The sequence below is a fragment of the Syzygium oleosum genome, unplaced genomic scaffold (assembly GCF_021117445.2).
Source record: "Syzygium oleosum isolate NSW1041296 unplaced genomic scaffold, Sole_v2.1 Sole_v2.22, whole genome shotgun sequence".
Taxonomy (NCBI): domain Eukaryota; kingdom Viridiplantae; phylum Streptophyta; class Magnoliopsida; order Myrtales; family Myrtaceae; genus Syzygium; species Syzygium oleosum.
In genome coordinates, this window is record NW_026607506.1 from 4,281,970 (window position 1) to 4,302,253 (window position 20,284).

General features: G+C 35.5%; 1 pseudogene; it reads right to left on the bottom strand.

The window, feature by feature from the left end:
• Positions 1 to 12,600: 12,600 nt before the first annotated feature.
• Positions 12,601 to 13,899, bottom strand: LOC115669949 (wall-associated receptor kinase-like 1; annotated as a pseudogene).
• Between the last annotated feature and the right edge of the window lie 6,385 nt (positions 13,900 to 20,284).

Consider the following 20,284-nt stretch of genomic DNA (forward strand, 5'->3'; position numbering starts at 1 on the left):
ATCGTCCGACTGTTGAAATTCACTGGAATTTTGTGCATCCGGTTCATGCAAGTGTGGCTTGGATCCACACTAAAACCATCGGGCCCAACTCCGGGTGACTCACATAATGTCTCGCGGGAAGACAATGCGAGAGAAAAAGCAAAGAAAGGAGAGATTGTGGGATTCTGTGTTGATCATTCCGGAGGAGGACCTTTCACAATGACGTGAATCGGCACCCAAAAAAAGATGATGGTGACTTTCGCAATACCGGGGATATCTATTCATGATTTTATGTCAATGAGGTCTTGTCGAGTTGTACTACTTCTATGGGTTTTATATTGTTTGAATCTTGGAAAATTGAAAATGCTAGATTAATTTAGTATAGTTGCATGTCTATAATAGAGGGGATAGTGATAATCCTCAACTCAAGAATGGATGAGACTGCTTATGTAAAACTTTTTTTATACCGGTGGTGTACAATCTAAATTTCGAAAAATAAATAGTGAACTATGAAGGGCAATATAAAGAAATGCAATACAAAATAAAGAAGCCAATATGAAAAGGATTATTATTCAATTGCTGGTGCAAAAGACAGTTTACATATGAAGGGCAATGCGCCCATAGTCATTGTGCTAGTGAAAAGGATGGTCACAGTACACTGAAGATTGATACAATTACACGGCTATGATATTAAGGCTGCGTATCAAACTTTGCGCTATCTTGTATCTAAGAATAAACAAGCGTATATAGTGTAAGAAATTCAATATGTATAAAGAAATCCTACTAAAACTTTTTTCATAAGTGATATGGAAATTTCAGTTGAGCGTTCAAACAAGTGGGATCTATTCTTTAAATGACTGGCTTGTTTAAGAAACTAATAAAAAAATTGCCATATTATTTATTATAAAATTTTTAATATGATTTCTTAGTACATATAGCATTACTCATATAGGAATAGTTTTATCAAAAAATGCAAGACGAAGTAAAATGAAAAATAGGAGTTATCACAATTTGGCTAAGGATTACTTCTTAGTATTTTCTGACCTCTCAAGACACCCTGATAACATGTTTGAAACTTTTTAGTTGCTTCTCGACCTTAGGAAACCTTAATTCGTTTGTTGCGTATGTTCGACTATGCCATGATATAGGATTATCTCGATTATACTCTCACATATTATGGTAAGCGTCAGGTGACAGATTTGCTCAAATTAGTAGCATTTCAAACGGAGCATTATATTGCGTGTATGGATCTCTTAAGGTAACGCTTAGAGGGAGTCATCAATGCTGGTAACCCTTTCCTCCCATTTTATCTGTCAAATAATATTATGACAGTAATGTTATTATGATGTACAACAATAATTTTTTTTTGCACAAGTATCCTTGTTGTAAATATACATAATTGCAAGATAATAGAAAATATAGAGTATTTATAGCATATACAGCTAGTGTAAACAAAATTTTATACAAGCAGCTGCGTACACCATTTATTGGAAAGAGTTGGTAGTTATAATCTTCAAATCGTGAATGGGTGAGGCTGCTTATGTAAAATTTCCTATATATTGGTGATGTATGACATGTTTTTTTGGAAAAGATATGGTGAACTATGCTTGCTAGAAAATGTAGCATGTAATTGCTGGATAATTAAATGAAGGGACTTTGTCTTGGGTCTCGTGCTTTCAGCAATTATCGACCCCAGAAATGTATGATGCCGCATAATTTTGTGAAGTAACTTGTGATAAATGAAGGTTTAATATCACGAAAAATCGTAAATTGGTATATTTATGATAAATTTACTCTAAACTAATTTTTTTACCACAAAAAACCCTAAACATGTACACTTACGATAATTTTACTTTCCGATAGTTTCTGTTAAATTTTATTGTTAAATTTCTGAGTTGGATGACAAGTGGTTGTTAATGGGTGTACAAGTTTGGGATTTTACTATCCGTTTGTCACATGTGTATCAGTTTATGATTTTTCGTGGTATTAATCTAATTTAACGGAGGGTAAATTTATCACAGGTGTACTAGTTTAAGGTTTTTAGTAATCAAAAAATTAATTTGAGGTAAATTTATTATAAATGTATTAGTTTGAAATTTTTGGTAATTAAAAAATTAATTTGAGATAAATTTATTATAAGTGTATTAATTTTGAATTTTTCGTGATATTGTTGGCACGTTAATAGTTGTTTAAATATTTCGGAAAAACAGGAAGTTTAATGCTCCTCTTGTGCGGCTTCAAGCATGGCCGAAGGAACCCCCTCACTCACTGCGCGACTATCACGAGAAAGAGACAACCAGGGCTAGGGCTAGGGCTAGGGCTAGAAACAAAAAAGAAAACTTATTTATCTTACCCTTTTATTTTTCTTTTCTTCTTGGCCCAACTAGTATCTTTCTGTACGCCCATAAATGCGAGGAAAATAAGCCCACTTATTTGATCGAATATAATAAAGCAAGTGTGCCCTCTTCTTTGTCTTCTAGTGGCAGGGATATTTGCCCTTCACCTTTGTATTTGTTCAATTGGATCGGTTTCTATATACGGCTCAAACTCGAGATATAATTTAATAATATTACATATTGTCCCTGTCTAAATTTCTAAATCATTAGTTTATATTATGTGTAGTAACTAAGATCACTTGTAGGAGAAAACCCATTTTAGGCTGTGAGTAGAACAAAGATTTTATTTTAATTTTGATTGAATTCATCTTAGATTAAATGGTAATAGACTTGCCATCACATCCCGAAAACCTTGAACTAGATTCACAACAAGATATTGGCTCTCTTTTTTTTGTCAATATAAAAAGTCTGGACTATTCGACTCAAACAAATGTCACGAATGCACACGTACATGCATCTAGTAAAAGATCCATTTACAGAGAGACTAGCAAGGCTATTCTGAGTGTGAAACGCCACGACGAGATTTGTCGAATTTAAATTAAATGTTAATCACCTAGCTAATAATTGGATATTTTAAAGCAAAATGATTTGACTAAGATGATAGTTGTCCAACAAATTATTCTGATCATTGAGTCCTCTTTCGGACAGTCATTTTTTATATTGTCCGCTGCGCCCCTCTATCGAGAGCAAACTAAAGTAATGTGTCTCACAACAAAAGTTAAAACATAGAAAATTACCTTTATATCAACTTGCGAGGAGACCTTTTCTTTTTTATGCTGGCTACGGACCCAGTTGGCCCGAACCGGCACCCAAGGAAACCTTAATAACACGCTTCGCATATAAATAAGCCTAGTGGATCTTCAGCGTTTGTTTACGTGGGCTCCACGTGGAACCGACATCATCGAACGGTTAAAATTTATTGGGATGTCGTATGTTCGGTTCATGCAAGTGTGGCCCCGATGCGCACTAAAACCTCCGGGCCCAACGTCCAGTGACCGAATAATATCTCGTATGGGAAAGATTTGGTGGCGACATTGACAAGAGACTCGCAACGCTTTGTCGGTGCAAGAACACGACAAATGCGAGAGGAAAAGTAAGCAAAAGAGAGATTGTGGGATTCTCTGTGGGATTCTCTTTTTTTCACTCCGGGAACTATTATTCTCTAAAAAGAAGTCACCTCTCACATCTCGAGTACCGACATAATTATATTCCAATTTTTTTAAACAGTCCTCTAATATGCATATTAACAAATATCATATACTCTTCCCGTAGACTCGATATGTACCCGTAACCATATTTAGGGTCATACAAAGTTGTATTGAAATCATCAAAATCCATAATCTTGCAATAATCTCGAGAATTTTCTAAGGGTAGTATCTGGTTAAGTGAGATAAGCATCCACAAGTACCGTTATGGTTGTTCCAAAGGAAAAAAAAAATCGATAATGGGACTTGGTTGATGGTTATTAAGTATAGCTAAATACATCATTAATCAAGAGAAAGTTTGATAGTCTAGCCATGGGACAACGTAAAGCATTACTTTATTATTATTATTATTATTATTATTATAGGATCCCAAATAGGATCTCTCGTAACCGTCAACCACCTAATTTATGGGAAATCTATTAATGGGATAGCAAAACTACTAAGTGAGTATAGTTTCAGGGTAAAATCTAGAATCTGAGAACCTAATCAGTGGAAACTTGTAGGTTCCAAGTTTCAAGGTATGCAGTATAGATTTCAGATTCTAAAAATTGGAGAACCTGTTTCGACAGGTAGGTTTCAAGTTCTAGACAGGTAGAACCTGGAACCTGGAACCTGAAACTTAGAACCTGAAATCTTAAACAAGTTTTTTATATTTTTTCTTGGTCTATGTCTTTGCGTGATTTACGGTGTTCCATGGCGTTAGATGATGAGTATATAATCTGGAATCACTTGTCTGAGCTTTCATTTTATGACTTGTTAATGCTTCATATTTTTCGTGTATCTAAATATAAGTTGTAGTCAGTAAATCATAGTAGCAAGTGGTAGTCATTAAAGGTAATGATTCACTAAAATTGTTCAATTAATAATACAGGTGAAATTTGGATAGACTCTAAAACCGACCATGGAACCTGTGACTTGATAGGTTTCAAGTTCCAATGTATGTAGGGTAAATTCCAAGTGAAACCTATACGGAGCCTAGAACCTGATGGAACCATTGACCCTTAAAAACTACTATTCTTACTGGCAAAATTTTTTCGTGCACGTAAGACCACGGGACCAAATCCATCGTAATCGTTGGTCATGCAGATCACACAAATGAGTCCCACATGATGGTTGCAATTACATTAGGTCAATGGACTGAGTTCAAGCAACAGATTCTTTATTTACTGTAACGTACTTTCAATGGTCATAATTTGTTTTAGTTAAAAAAATTGCCTCTATTTAAATGTTCTGAGGCAATGAACATAGGAGTCATGTCGTTTTGTACGCAACATTTCCGTGTTTAGTGATTAATATGGTTAGGATTGCCTGCAGATGGAATACTCTCTCCTTTTCTAGAAATTTCTGGTTAATATCTTGGAGCGATTCAATACTAATATGATGTAACAAGTTGTCACAATGTCCTTGTGATACGAATTCTAGTCAACCTTGTGTTTGAGTTTTGAAAAATCAATGCCACCTCGTTATGGAGAAGGATTCAATTTATAAATAGTAATTACACATATAATGATAAAAATCAATATTAAATATTAATAATATATATACTTTTGGTTACTTAACAAGTGTCATGAGATGATATCTTGTTAACATCTAAAAATTTATATAATTGTGGCGCATGAAGGTGCAATTTAAATATATAAACGATTAGTGGTACTACGTGTCGTAATTAAGATGACTTACGAGAGAAGACCCTACTTAGGTGGTGAACAGAATCACAACAGTATTTTGATTTTGATTAAAATCATCTTATCTTAAAAGGGTGATTCACTTGCTATTACAATCCCAAAAATCTTGACACGTAGTCCAAAACAAGTTATTAGCGTTTTTTTACGGTACAAAGTATTTGAACTGTTTGACTTAAACAAATGTTATGAATACATGCAATTTGTCTGTTCACAATGCATCTAGTAAAGCTCCTTTACAGTGTGGCTCGCGAGACTTATTCAAAATATGAGATGTTGTGTCGGAATTTATCTCATATATGTTTAATCGTTCAGCCAATAATTCAAGATTGTAAGCCAAAATGATTTGACTGAAAGTTATTACCAAATGGTTTTGATCATGGAGTTCTTTCGAACCATAATTTTTATACGGGTTAATACCACAAAAAACTCCAAACTAGTACATCTGTGATAATTTTACCAAAAACTAATATTTTGACCAACAAAAATCTCAAACCGGTACACCTATGACAAATTTACCCTTAGTTTGTTTCCGTTAAATTTTACCGTCAAATTGCTTTGTTAAATAACACACGAAAGTTGACTGATATGCTTGATTTATGTTTTACCCTCCGTTTGTCACAGGTGTAACAATTTATGATTTTTTTTTGTATTAATTCAACTTAACGGAAACTAACGTATGGTAAATTTGTCACAAATGTATCAATTTGGGGTTTTTAGTAGTCAAAATATTAGTTTTGGATAAATTTGTCATAGGTGCACCAGTTTGAGATTTTTTATGGTCAAAAAATTAATTTAAGGTAAAATAATCACAAATGTATTGATTTGGAGTTTTTTATGATATTAATCCTTTTTATACTAAATGAAAATTCCATTACGCTCCTCTATCATGACGAAACTAAAGTAACGTGTGTTACACATCAAAAATTAAATATAGAAAAGTATCTTTTTTTGGGGTCCGTAGAAAAGTACCTTAATAGGGTTTGGATCCGCACTAAAACCACTGGGCCCAACGCCTGGTGACCTCGGATGAAGACTTGGTGACGGTGACATGAGACTCGTAGCGTTCTGTCGGTGCGAGAAGACTTCGAGTCTCTCAAAGTCTTTCGAAGAACAAGACAAAACGCCAGAGAAAAAGCATAGCAGAAGAGGCGTTGTGGGGTTCTCTGTGATCCATCCGGAGGAGGAGAAACTTTGAGGAGACCTTTTCCTTTCCAGTTGGCCTGACCCTGCACCCATACATTAACAACATGCTACGCATGTAGGTGAGTCCAGTGGATCTCCAACGTTCATTTACGTGGGCTCCATATAAGACCAGTGTCATCTAACTGCTGAGATTCATTGGGATTTTGTGCATCCGGTTCTTGCAAGTGTGGCTGGGATGCGCACTAAAACCTCCGGGCCCAACGCTTGGTGACTGACCGCATGGTGCCTCGTACGGGAGGGACTTGGCGACGGTGCACGAAGACTTACAAGTCGTTTGAAGTCTTTCGAAGAACACGACAAAATGCGAGAGAAAAAGTAAAGAAAAGAGAGATTGTGGGATTCCCAAGAAAATAATTGTGATCATCTCCACATAGAATTATCTTTCTTTTTTGTTACTCCGGGAACTATTTTTTTTTTAGGATATGTTCACCGGAAATCATAAAATTTATCATAAAAATATAATTAAATCTTAAAATTCACAAAAAGTGCAATCAAGTCCTAAAATCGTATATTTCATATTAAATACTTGGGGAGAGTCGTCGGGCTTTGAGAAGGCCTTGGCCCCTTCCCGACGGCTGTGGTGGCGGTCACCTCGCCGTAGACACTGGTTTTGGGTCTATTTTTTTTGAACTTTTAGTTTTTTTTAATTTAATTTATATTTTTTTTATCTTTTTCTGTCGTGGCGCTTGTGTCTCAAGAAAAGTAATAAAATAAGACACGTCAGTATTTTTCATTAGTAAATTGGACGGTGTTAACTTTAAGATTCGATTGAACTAATTTGACAAGTTTTAGGACTCAATTGCACTTTTTCCAAGTTTTAGGACTCAATTGCACATTCGTGATAAGTTTTATAACTTCTAATATACATATCTTTTTTTCTAAAAGAATTTACTTTTCACATCTCCAACAACAGAGATAATGACGTTCTAGTGTTTGAAAAAAGTAGGCCAATTATATGTATATTAACAAACATTGTGTATTCTCCGCATAGACTGGACATGAACCCATAACCATATTTAGGGTCATATAAAGATGTATTAAAATCATCAAAAACCATAATCTTGCAATAATCTCAAAAATTTTCTAATGATGATGCGGGAGTATTTGATTAAATGAGATAAGCATCCTAAAGTACATTTGTAATAGTAGTTCCAAAAAAAGGGAAGAAAATGGAAAGAGGGACTTGGTTGATGGTTATTAAAGTATAGTTTAAGACATCATTAATTAATAGAAAAGATTAATAGTCTAGTCGTAGGACAATGTAAAGATAACTTTGTTATTATTATATTATAGGATGCAAAATGAGATCTCTCTAAACCTTTAACCACATCATTTATGGAGAAATGTTAAATGTTATTCCGATGTATCAATGAATTAACAATGCTCTCTAGCAAAACTACTTACAAAACATGTTTCTTATTGGCAAAATTTTTTCATGCACCTAGGACAACTGGAGGAGATCCATCATAGCCGTTAATCATGCAGACCGCACAAATAAATCCCATATGATCAATGGCTGCAATTGGATTAGGTCGATTGACCGAGCCTAAGCAAGAGATTCTTTATTTACAGCAATGTACTTTCAATGTCCATAGTTTCTTTTAGTTGGAAAATTGCCTCTATTTAAAGGTTCTTAGGCAATGAACCTAGGAGTCATGTCCTTTTGTATGTAATATTTCAGTTTTAATATGGTTAGGATTGCCTGTCAAATGGAATACTTTCCTTTTTCCTATTTTCTTCTTAATATCATGGATCGGTTGCATACTGATATGATGTAACAAGTCGATCACAATATCCATGTTATACGAATTCTAGCCAACTTTGTGTTTGAGTTTTGAAAAATAATGCCCTCTCGTAATGGAAAAGGATTTGACTTATAAATAGTAATTACACATATAACAATAAAAATCAGTATTAAAAAGTATTAATTTATATACTTTTTGGTTTCTTAACAAATGACATGAGATGGCACCTTCTTAATATCTGAGAATTTATATAATTGGAGCGCATGATGGTACAATTTGAAATTTTCCAAATTATTAATATGTTTAAAACTAAATTGGCACAATTAAAAGGTTTAAGATTAAATTGGCACCGTGTAATAAGTTTAAGACTTTTCTAACACTTTTCCCGTAATAATTAAGATTGTTACTAGGAGAAGGCCCTACTTAGGCGGTGAATAGAATAGCGGTCGTATTTTAATTTTGATTAAAATCATCTTGTTTTAAAAAGAGTAATTGACTTGCTATCACAACCCAAAAAATCTGGACACATATTCCAAAACAAGTTATTAGCTTTTTTTTAACAGTTCAAAGTATCCGGATTGTTCGACTTAAACAAATGTCACGATTACACGCAATTCGTTTGTTCACATGCATCTACTAAAACTCCTCAACAGTGTGGCTAGCGATATCTATTCTGAATGTGAGATGTCGTGGAAGAATTTATTGCATACAAATTAAATGTTTAATCACTCGGGTTATTAATTCGAGATTGTAAAACAAAAATTTGACTGAAAGTTATTCCCAAATGGTTTTGATCATAGAGTCCTTTCGAGCTGTCATTTTTCATATCAGATGCAAAGTCTTTTACGCACCTTTCTCTTGACCAAACTAAAGTAACCCGTGTTACACAACAAAAGTAAAACATAGAAAAGCACCCTGGATTAATATGTGGGGAGACCTTCACTTTTTCGTGCTGGCTTCGGACCCAGTTGGCCCCGCCTTGGACCCAAGGAAAAAAAAAAAAATAACATCCTTCGCATGGTAATGAGCCTAGTTGATCTTTGACGTTAATTTATGTGAGCCCCATATAAGACTGATCTCATCCAACAGTTGAAATTCATCGGGACCTTGTGCACCCGGTTCGTGCAAGCACGGCTTGGATCCGCACTAAAACCACCGGGCCCAACGCTTGGTGACCAACAGGGGAGACTTGGTGCTTGAAGACTTCAAGTCATCTCGAAGTCTTTCGGAGAACAAGATAACATGCAAGAGAAAAGAAAAAGCATACAGAAAAGACCTCGTGGGGTTCCCCGTGATCCATATGGAGGATGACCTTTCTCGACGACGAAATGTGCATTATGCGAAATGGTCGTGGCTCGACCATTCTATATAGCCATGGAGGAGCAGTAGGAGTACAGGGCTTCCACAAAGTGTGTTTCTCAGTCTTCTTACTAACCTATGGGGATATGATCTCTCGGTCTCAGAGCAAGATGATGAAGTATAACAACAGCCACACCCAAAAAACATATTACGGATCCTATTTTCATTTCAATGACCTCATGCCGGTACAATCGTTGTTACTTGTTAATTCAGTTATGCTACTTCTATAGGTTTTGAGTGGTTTGATTCTTTGCAAAACTGAAAAAGTTGTATTCATGTTAGTATAGATGTACCTTGCAAAACTAGAAGGTTGAATTCATACTAGTATAAATGTTTGTCTATACTAGAAAACAATATTAACGATTATCTCTGTAGAGAATTTTTAATATTTTCACTTGGGAAACTGTAAGTCTCTAAGAAAAGCCACTTTTTTCATCTCGGATTACAGATATAATGACATTCGAGTGTTTGAAAAAAAGTAGTCTTCTTCTATGAATATTAGAAAATATTATATACTCTCCGTGTAGACTCCACATGTACCCAACCCATAACCATATTTATTGTCATGTAAATATGTATTAAAATCATTAAAAAAGAAAAAATCTTGCAATAATCTCAAGAAATTTCTAATAATATATTGCAGTATTTGGTTAAATAAGATTAGCATCGCAAAGTACATTTGTAATTGTACTTCCAAACAAATATAAAAAGTAGTCGACTTGGAATCGTGCGTTGGATATGCTGATTTTGACTATCAATTAGGGGCAAATATACAAAGGGGTTGACTCACCGTAAGAGTTATAATTGGCAACGCATATGATAATTCTAATCTTCATAATAAGATGTGCTCAACTTACATAGAAATCGGCCATTTACTGACATTCTTTTTCATGTGCCAACAGATGATTAGAGCTACCAGAGTCTTTAGCATTGTGGTGACTTGGTATGTAAGGGAGCCATAGAAAATAAGCAAAGATGCATTACTCGAAGGTAAACTACAAGAAAACCTAGCTTAGGGTGCGTATGATTTAGTAATCTCTAAGGACTTTGGACTTTCAAAGCTTTTGTGCCAAAGTGCTAAAGTTGAGGTGTTTGGTTCCGCATTCTCAAAGACTTCTGAGACAAAATTAACTTTTCCAAAGTCGCTTAGCCCCAGACAAGTCCTACCAAACATTGGCATTCGGCATTTTGGAATGCCGCTTTTAGGGTTAATGTTTTTTTTTTCCAACTTTGGCCTCATTAAAATTTTCAAGTTCCGGTTATACCCTTACCCTCACTTTCCTGTGTAGATTTGGTTGTCATCACTCATTGTCATCGGCGGGCTTAGATCTAACTGATGTCGCCTTAGGTTGCTGCTGGAGGCCATCGAACCGAGGTTGCGTGACTCAGGCAAGGTGACACTTGGGCCGCACGAACTCAATTGCCCTCAACTGGGGTTGCTCGACCTCAAATGCCCAGGGGAGGGCCATTGAGGTCACGCAACCTTGGGCCACTGAGGTCGCAAGACTCGGAGTCGCCTTGCCTGGCCGCCCAAGGTTGCAAGACCCTTAGCATCAGCTCGCTTGGGTCGTCCGAGGAGGCGTGATCCTTGGCATCAACTTGCCTGGTCTCTTTGACAGTTCAATCCTCGTTGGCTCCGATTGCTTCCAACAGGTTGGGTTTCCTCGATCCTCTCCTCTCTCTCTCTCATTTTAAAAATTGCGTTGCAGAAAACCCTAGTCTATTTGCATTTCATGAAAACCATTTAGTCTAAAGTAATTTGCACTTTTATAAAGCATTGGACGAAAGCTCTCCCAAATCCACTCTTAGCACGGGGATCACAAAATCTTCTTACTATTTTAGTATTTCTCCCATTATTTTATAGTGACTTTGTATTTCCAATCTTTTGATAAGAGATTCTTTTTTGGAAAAATCTTAAAAAAAATGTCACGCTCAAATTACAATTGCAAATCAATCAAAAGTATATTTTTTTTTATCTGTTTGTCAATTTAATTTAAGACTATTTGCTAGAAAATTATTGAAACTACTTTTTACACTATCGTTTAAGATATTATACAAGACAGCGGTCAATGACTTAAAAATTAATTGAGTCCAAGCCATAAATTTGTAAATTTCAGGTAGAAAGAACAAAAAGTACTTCTTATTTCTAATGCCTTTAATGTAGGTTAAGTATCTCTTGCTCGCTAGTGTTTTTCTTCGTAGTTTTTAGGTATCAAACTATAATATATATAACTTCTTTCATCTTAAATGGCAGATTGTATATCTAGCTTTGATGTTGTAAAAGTTATTTCTTTATTTTTTAAAGACTTTGTTCTACAATAAAGTATTTATCAAGTAAATTCCCTGATTCTACATCTTTGATCTTGTGATCCTCTCATATGGGTTTGGATAAGAACTTTTTGTTAAAATTAACTAAAATAATGTAGAGCTCAGGGTACGATAGGTTTGACCGGAAAACATGGTATTTTGTGAGTTTTGAATTGGTTTGGCTCCCCCTCTCACCCCTATTTAGCATCTAAACTGAAATTATATTAAATGAACTATAAATAATGAGAAAGTAAAGTAAATTGAGATGTTATTTTTTTGCCATCATATCTAATTAAGAGCAAGTTACAAAAATGGAAAAGTGAGTAAAAGTAGATACTTTTCTTGGCCTATTTTTGTCTTTTTCGCCGACTCACTTGCCATAAAGAGTGAATTGGGATTAGACTAAGGAAAGAAAAGATAAAAAGGGCGTGCGTAGATTTTTTTTTCTGACCTATTATTATAATATGTAAGGAATAAAAGAAAAGGAAGAGAGATAAATGGAAAGAGAGATTATGATAATGACATAATGGCTGTATGTCAGCCTCCTATAATTCTACTTCAATCCACGACATTACAGATATTATATTAGATTGTGACACTTAAACTTGCACAAATGCTTGCACACATAAAAGTCTCTAGAAAATGGCAAACATATATTCAGATTACACACATTCAACCCTAGAAGTCCTGGTGTAGACATGTTACAATATTAATAAATGCATCACATGCTGGAACTTGCTAAATCCATTCCCAGATCAGAAAAGAGACCTTGACATTGGCTGTTCTCACAAGTAATTGAAGTCGCATGGGAGTAGAGGTTTTCTTCATCCACTTTCCGTTGGGTCTGTTCATTGTTTTCTTCAACTGTCGAGCTGTCGTGCTCGGGGTTAATCGTCGCGAGTTGCTCAGCCACTTCCCTCATTGCTGGCCTCTTCGCACTGATTTGATCCAAACACTTCACAGCATTCTCAGCAACCATTCCTACTCTCTCCATTTCATCTTCACTAGTGCCCTTGAAGTTTATGACATGGGAGAGTGTCTCATCCTTCACGGAAGAGATGAAACAAAGGATAATATTGATTAGCTCTCCGGACTTAGTAACAAAACTTGTAGGCACCTTTCCAGTGAGCAACTCCACAAGGACAGCTCCAAAGCTGTACACATCACTCTTAATTGTTAGCACACTGGTGGTTAAATATTTCGCATCGATGTAGCCCAATGTGCCTTGTATTTCAGTGTCTACAATATGACTTTGCTCTGGCAATATAAGTATTGAAGTTCCAAAATCTGACACTTTTACTTAGTAGTTTTGATTTAAAAGTATGTTCATTGGCTTGATGTCGCTATGAATGATTGGGGGTTCTGTGTAGAAATGCATATACATGAGTGCAAGAGCTGCTTTAGGGGCTATTTGAACTGGTTTTTCCACAATATTAAGATGGTCGACGCATTTTGATGGATGTGTTGGAAGAGGGTCCCATTTGAAATGTATTCATAAACCAGCAAGGGTATTCTAGTCTCCAAACATATGCCCTCGAGCTTCACCACGCTTTTGTGGTGAAGTCTCATCACAGCTTCAAGTTCATGGTGGAAATCGCCCTTTATTAGAGATGCGTGCACATCTTTAGGCTTCTTGATCACGACCATGGTGTCCCCTGCTGTTCTCCCTCTATCGATGGAACCGAAACCTCCCTCGCTGAGCTTATTGCTATTGTCATAGTTGTCGGTTGGTTTTGCTAGCTCAGTTTCCGTAAAAATTTGAACTTTCTGGTGTTTCAAGAGCTCTCCTCCGTTTCGTCTAAAGTTTTTCCCTTTGCTTCTCCTCCTCCACGTTTCAATGACCAAACCACCAACAATAATGAAGAAGAAGGCCACAACAATCGCTGCCAAAGAGTCTATGTTACTAGATTAATGATTTAAGCATATAATCCTTATACAGTCCACATAGTTGATAATAGAAATTAATTTCAAACACACAACCCATTTTATCCTTTTCAACATAATCTGTAACCATCACCATTGATTTCAAAATATAACTAACGGTGATAGAAATGATTTCTGCCTAGTTTAGGGTAAATATGTCACAATAAACATAGTTCATAATTTTTTATGGCTTTTGCCCTAAAATAAAAAAAAATAAAAATATGTTCTTTTCTTAATAGTGTACACAGGGCGGATTCGCTAGGCGAGGTAGTGTTAATACTAGCCCCACCCAATGTCCCGGAGGATGCCTTGCCGAGCAATTTTTGTGGGGATTCCCGGTGCCTATCCTTAGTCTATGAACCCCGCTACCACTAAGCTTTTAGGTGTGGATCCATATATCCTTAGCCTATCCAAATTTTTGTAGCTATATTATCCAAATTTTGACATTTACATATATACGTTAAATTTCAATAACTCTAAATATGTAATAGATGAGAAAATGCATTTTAATACCCTGGGGAAAACTAATACATCCACCGCAAATTCTCAATTTAAACAAGGATTATTATACCATGCTCTGCCAGTGAAACCGCAAATTACACGAGCAATGTACTAGGATATGCCACGTGTCCAATAGTTTCACTATTTTTTTTTTCCTGTTTGTGTCTTTTAGTAGGTAATTAATTGAAGATTTTGTCAACCATTCACAGGAGGATACCTAAAGGGAACTATTTTCACCCAAATCGAAACTCAACCTAGACTTGCAAATCCAAATAATAATTACTGTAAAAGGATTTGGCAAAAAACAGGAAAAAAACACAAAAATGTGCCCCAATGCATTGCTCAAGAGCCATTAATACTACAATAACTCAGAAATTTCTCGCCAGTAATACCATTTTCTATCATCAACGAGACTTAGAGTCACTGTGCTTCTCTCGTGCGGCATCACGGAATCCGTCGTATCCAAATTTAGCATTTAATCACTGAGCCAATAATTAGAGATTTTAAAAAAGAATGCTTTTAATCACTCAGCCAATAATTAGAGATTTTAAAAAAGAATGCTTTGGCTACGATATCAAATTGTTTTGATCATTGAGTCCCCTTTCGAACTATCACTTTTGCTGTTAGATGCAAATCCATTACGCCCATCTATCGAGACCAAATAAAGGTAACATGTGTTGCACAACAAAAGTTAAAACATAGAAAAGTACCTAACATGTAAAGTAGTCTTTTCACTTTCATGCTAGCTTCGGACCTAGTTGGCCCAACCCGCACCCAAGAAAACGTTAAGCATGCTTTGCATGTATATGAGCCTAGTGGATCTCCAACGTCGATTCACGGGGCATCATGTGAGACCGATATCGTCCAACAGTTGAAATTCACTAGAATTTTGTGCATCTGGTTCATGCAAGTGTGGCTTGGATCCACACTAAAACCACCGGGCCCAACTCTGGGTGACCCACAAATGTCTCGCAGGAAGACAATGCGAGAGAAAAAGTAAAGAAAGGAGAGATTGTGGGATTCTGTGTTGATCATTTCGGAGGAGGACCTTTCCCAATGACGTGAATCGGCACCCAAAAAAAGATGATGGTGACTTTCGCAATACCGTGGATATCTATTCATGATTTTATGTCAATGAGCTCTTGTCGAGTTATTCTACTTCTATGGGTTTTATATTGTTTGATTCTTGGAAAACTGAAAATGCTAGATTAATTTAGTATAGTTGCATGTCTATAATAGAGTGGACATTGATAATCCTCAAATCAAGAATGGATGAGACTGCTTATGTAAAACTTTTTTTATACCGGCGGTGTATAATCTAAATTTCCAAAAATAAATAGTGAACTATGAAGGGCAATATAAAGAAATGCAACACAGAATAAAGAAACCAATATAAAAAGGATTATTATTCAATTGCCGGTGCAAAAGACAGTTTACATATGAAGGGCAATGCGGCCATAGTCATTGTCCTAGTGAAAAGGATGGTCACAGGTTTCTAGTTGCTTCTCGACCTCAAGAAACCGTAATTCGTTTGCTGCGTATGTTTGACTATGCCATGATATAGGATTATCTCGATTATACTCTCATATATTATGGTAAGCGTCAGGTGACAGGTTTGATCAAATTAGCAGCATTTCAAACGGAGCATTATATCGCGTGTATGGATTTCTTAAGGTAACTCTTAGAGGGAGTCATCAATGTTGGTAACCCTTTCCTCCCATTTTACCTGTCAAATAATATTATGACAGTAATGTTATTATGATGTGCAACAATAATTTTTTTTTGCACGAGTATCCTTGTTGTAAATATACATAATTGCAAGATAATAGAAAATATAAAGTATTTATAGCATATACAGCTAGTGTAAACAAAATTTTATACAAGCAGCTGCATACACCTTTTATTTAAAAGAGTTGGTAGTTATAATCTTCAAATCGTGAATGGGTGTGGCTGCTTATGTAAAATTTCCTATATATTGGTGATGTATGACATGTTTTTTTTTTGGAAAAGATATGGTGAACTATGCTTGCTAGAAAATATAGTAAGTAATTGCTGGATAATTAAATGAAGGCACTTTGTCTTAGGTCTCGTACTTTCAGCAATTATTGACCCCAGGAATGTATGATGCCGCATAATTTTGTGAAGTAACTTGTGATAAATAAATGTTTAACATCACGAAAAACCGCAAACTGGTATACCTGTGATAAATTTATCCTAAACTAATTTTTTGATCACCAAAAACCCTAAACAGGTACACTTATGACAATTTTACCTTTCGCTAGTTTCTGTTAAATTTTACTGTCAAATTTTTGAGTTGGATGACACGTGGTTGTTGATGGGTGTACAAGTTTGGCGTTTTACTATCCGTTTGTCATATGTGTACCAGTTTATGATTTTTTGTGGTATTTATCTAGTTTAAATTTGTTACAGGTATACTAGTTTGAGATTTTTAGTAGTCAAAAAATTAGTTTGGAATAAATTTATTATAGATTTATCAGTTTAGAATTTATCATAAATTTCTTTCCTTCTTGTCCCCACTAGTTTCTTTTTGTACGCCATAAATGAGAGACAAATACGTCCACTTGTTTGATCGATATTTGCCCTTCGTCTTTGTATTTATTCAATGAAGTCGGTCCGTAAAAGGCTTAAATTCGAGATATAATTTAATAATATTACATGTTGTCCTGGTCTAAATTTCTAAACCATTAATTTATAATATGTGTAGTAACTAAGATCACTTGTAGGAGAAAACCCATTTTAGGCTGTGAATAGAACAATGGTTTTATTTTAATTTTGATTGAATTCATCTTAGATTGAATGGTAACAGACTTGCCATCACAATTCCGAAAACCTTGAACGTGATTCAAAACAAGATATTGGCTCTTTTTTTTTTGTCAATAGAAAGGGTCCTGACTATTCAACTTAAACAAATGTCACGAATGCACGCGTACATACATCTAGTAAAGCTCCATTTACAGAGAGGTTAGCAAGGCTATTCTGAGTGTGAAACGCAACGATGAGATCTGTCGAATTTAAATTAAATGTTAATCACCTAGCTAATAATTTGAGATTTTAAAGCAAAATGGTTTGACTAAGACGAAAGTTGTCCAACAAATTATTCTGATCATTGAGTCCCTCTTTCGAGACCAAACTAAAGTAACGTGTTTCACAACAAAGTTTAACATCGAAAACCACCTTCATATCAACCTGCGAGGAGACCTTTTCTTTTTTGTGCTGGCTACGGACCCAGTTGGCCCGAAACGGCACCCAAGGAAACCTTAATAACACGCTTCGCATATAAATAAGCCTAGTGGATCTTCAGCGTTTGTTTACGTGGGCTGCACGTGGAACCGACATCATCGAACGGTTGAAATTTATTGGGAACTTGTGTATTCGGGTCATGCGGGTGTGACCCGGATGCGCCCCCAAAACCTCCGGGCCTAACACCCCGTGACCGAATAATATCTCGTACGGGGAAGATTTGGTGGCGACATTGACAAGAGACTCGCAGCGCCTTATTCAGTGCAAGAACACGACAAATGCAAGAGGAAAAGTAAACAAAAGAGAGATTGTGGGTTTCTCTGTGGGATTCTCTGTTTTTTTCGCTCCGGGAACTATTATTTTCTAAAAAGAAGTCACCTCTTACATCACGAGAACCGAGATAATTATATTCCAATTTTTTTTAAATAGTCCTCTAATATGCATATTAACAAATATCATATACTCTCCCCTTAGACTCGACATGTACCCATAATCATATTTAGGGTCATACAAAGTTGTATTGAAATCATCAAAATCCATAATCTTGCAATAATCTCAAGAATTTTCTAAGGGTAGTTTCTGGTAAAGTGAGACAAGCATCCAAAAGTACTGTTATGGTAGTTCCAAAGGAAAAAAAAAATCGAAAACGGGACTTGGTTGATGGTTATTAAATATAGCTAAATACATCATTAATCAAGAGAAAGTTTAACAGTCTAGTCATGGGACAATGTAAAGCGTTACTTTATTATTATTATTATTATTATTATTATTATTATAGGATCCAAAATAGGATCTCTCTTAACCTTCAACCACCTAATTTATGGGAAATCTATTAATGGGATAGCAAAATTACTAGGTAAGCATAGTTCCAGGGTAGAACCTGGAACCTGAAAACCTGATCAGTGGGAATCCGTAGGTTCCAAGTTTCAAGGTATGCAGGATATATTCCAGGTTCTAAAAATTGGAGAATCTGTTTCAACGGGTAGGTTTCAAGTTCTAGGTAGGTAGAACTTGAAACCTGAAACTTGGAACTTGGAACCTAAAACCTTAAACAAGTTTTGTGTGTTTTTTCTTGGTCTATGTCTTCGCGTGATCCATGATGTTAGATGATGAGTATATAATTCGGAACCACTAGTCTGAGCTTTCATTTTATGACTTGTTAATGTTTCATATTCTTTATATGTCTAAATATAAGTTGTAGTCAGTAGATCATAGAAACAAGTGGTGGTCATTAATGATAATGATTCACTGCAATTGTTCAATTAATAATACATGTGGAATCTGGGTAGACCCTGGAACGGACCCTAAAATCTGTGACATGGTAGGTTTCAGATTCCAAGGTGTATAGGGTAGATTCCAGGTGGAACCTATACGGAGCCTGGAACCTGGTGAAACCGCTGACCCCTAAAAACTACTATCCTTATTGGCAAAATTTTTTCATGCATGTAAGACCACGAGACCAAATCCATCATAGTCGTTGGTCATGCAGATCGTACAAATGAGTCCCACATGATGGTTGCAATTACATTACGTCAATGGACTAAGTTCAAGCAACAGATTCTTTATTTACTATAACGTACTTTCAATGGTCATAATTTGTTTTAGTTAAAAAATTGCCTCTATTTAAATGTTCTGAGGCAATGAACATAGGAGTCATGTCGTTTTGTATGCAATATTTCAGTGTTTAGTGATTAAATATGGTTAAGACTACCTGTAGATGGAATACTCTCTCTTTTTCTAGAATTTTCTAGTTAATATCTTGGATCGATTGCATACTAACATGATGTAACAAGTCGTCACAATGTCCATGTGATACGAATTCTAGTCAACCTTGTGTTTGAGTTTTGAAAATCAATGCCACCTCGTTATGGAGAAGGATTCAATTTATAAATATTAATTACACATATAACGATAAAAATCAATATTAAATATTAATAATATATATACTTTTGGTTACTTAACAAGTGTCATGAGGTGATATCTTCTTTAACATCTAAAAATTTTTATAATTGTGGCGCATGAAGGTGCAATTTAAATATCTAAACCATTAGTGGTACTACGTGTTGTAGTTAAGATGACTTACAAGAGAATACCCTGCTTAGGCTGTGAACAGAATCACAACAGTATTTTGATTTTGATTAAAATCATCTTATCTTAAAAGGGTGATTGACTTGCTATTACAATCCCAAAAATCTTGACCTGTAGTCCAAAACAAGTTACAAAGTATCTGAACTATTCGACTTAAACAAATATTACGAATACATGCAATTTGTCTATTCACAATGCGTCTAGTAAAGCTCCTTTACAGTGTGACTCGCGAGACTTATTCTAAATATGAGATGTTGTATCGGAATTTATCGCATATATGTTTAATCATTCAGCCAATAATTCAAGATCGTAAGCCAAAATGATTTGACTGAAAGTTATCACCAAATGGTTTTGATCATGGAGTTCTTTCAAACCATAATTTTTATACTAGATGAAAATTCCATTACGCTCGTCTATCATGACGAAACTAAAGTAACATGTGTTACACATCAAAAATTAAATATAGAAAAGTACCTTTTTTTTTGCTCTGTAGAAAAGTACCGTAATAGGGTTTGGATCCGCACTAAAACCACTGGGCCCAACGCCTGGTGACCATGGATGGAGACTTGGTGCGGTGACATGAGACTCGCAACGTTCTCTGGGTGCGAGAAGACTCCCAGTCTCTCGAAGTC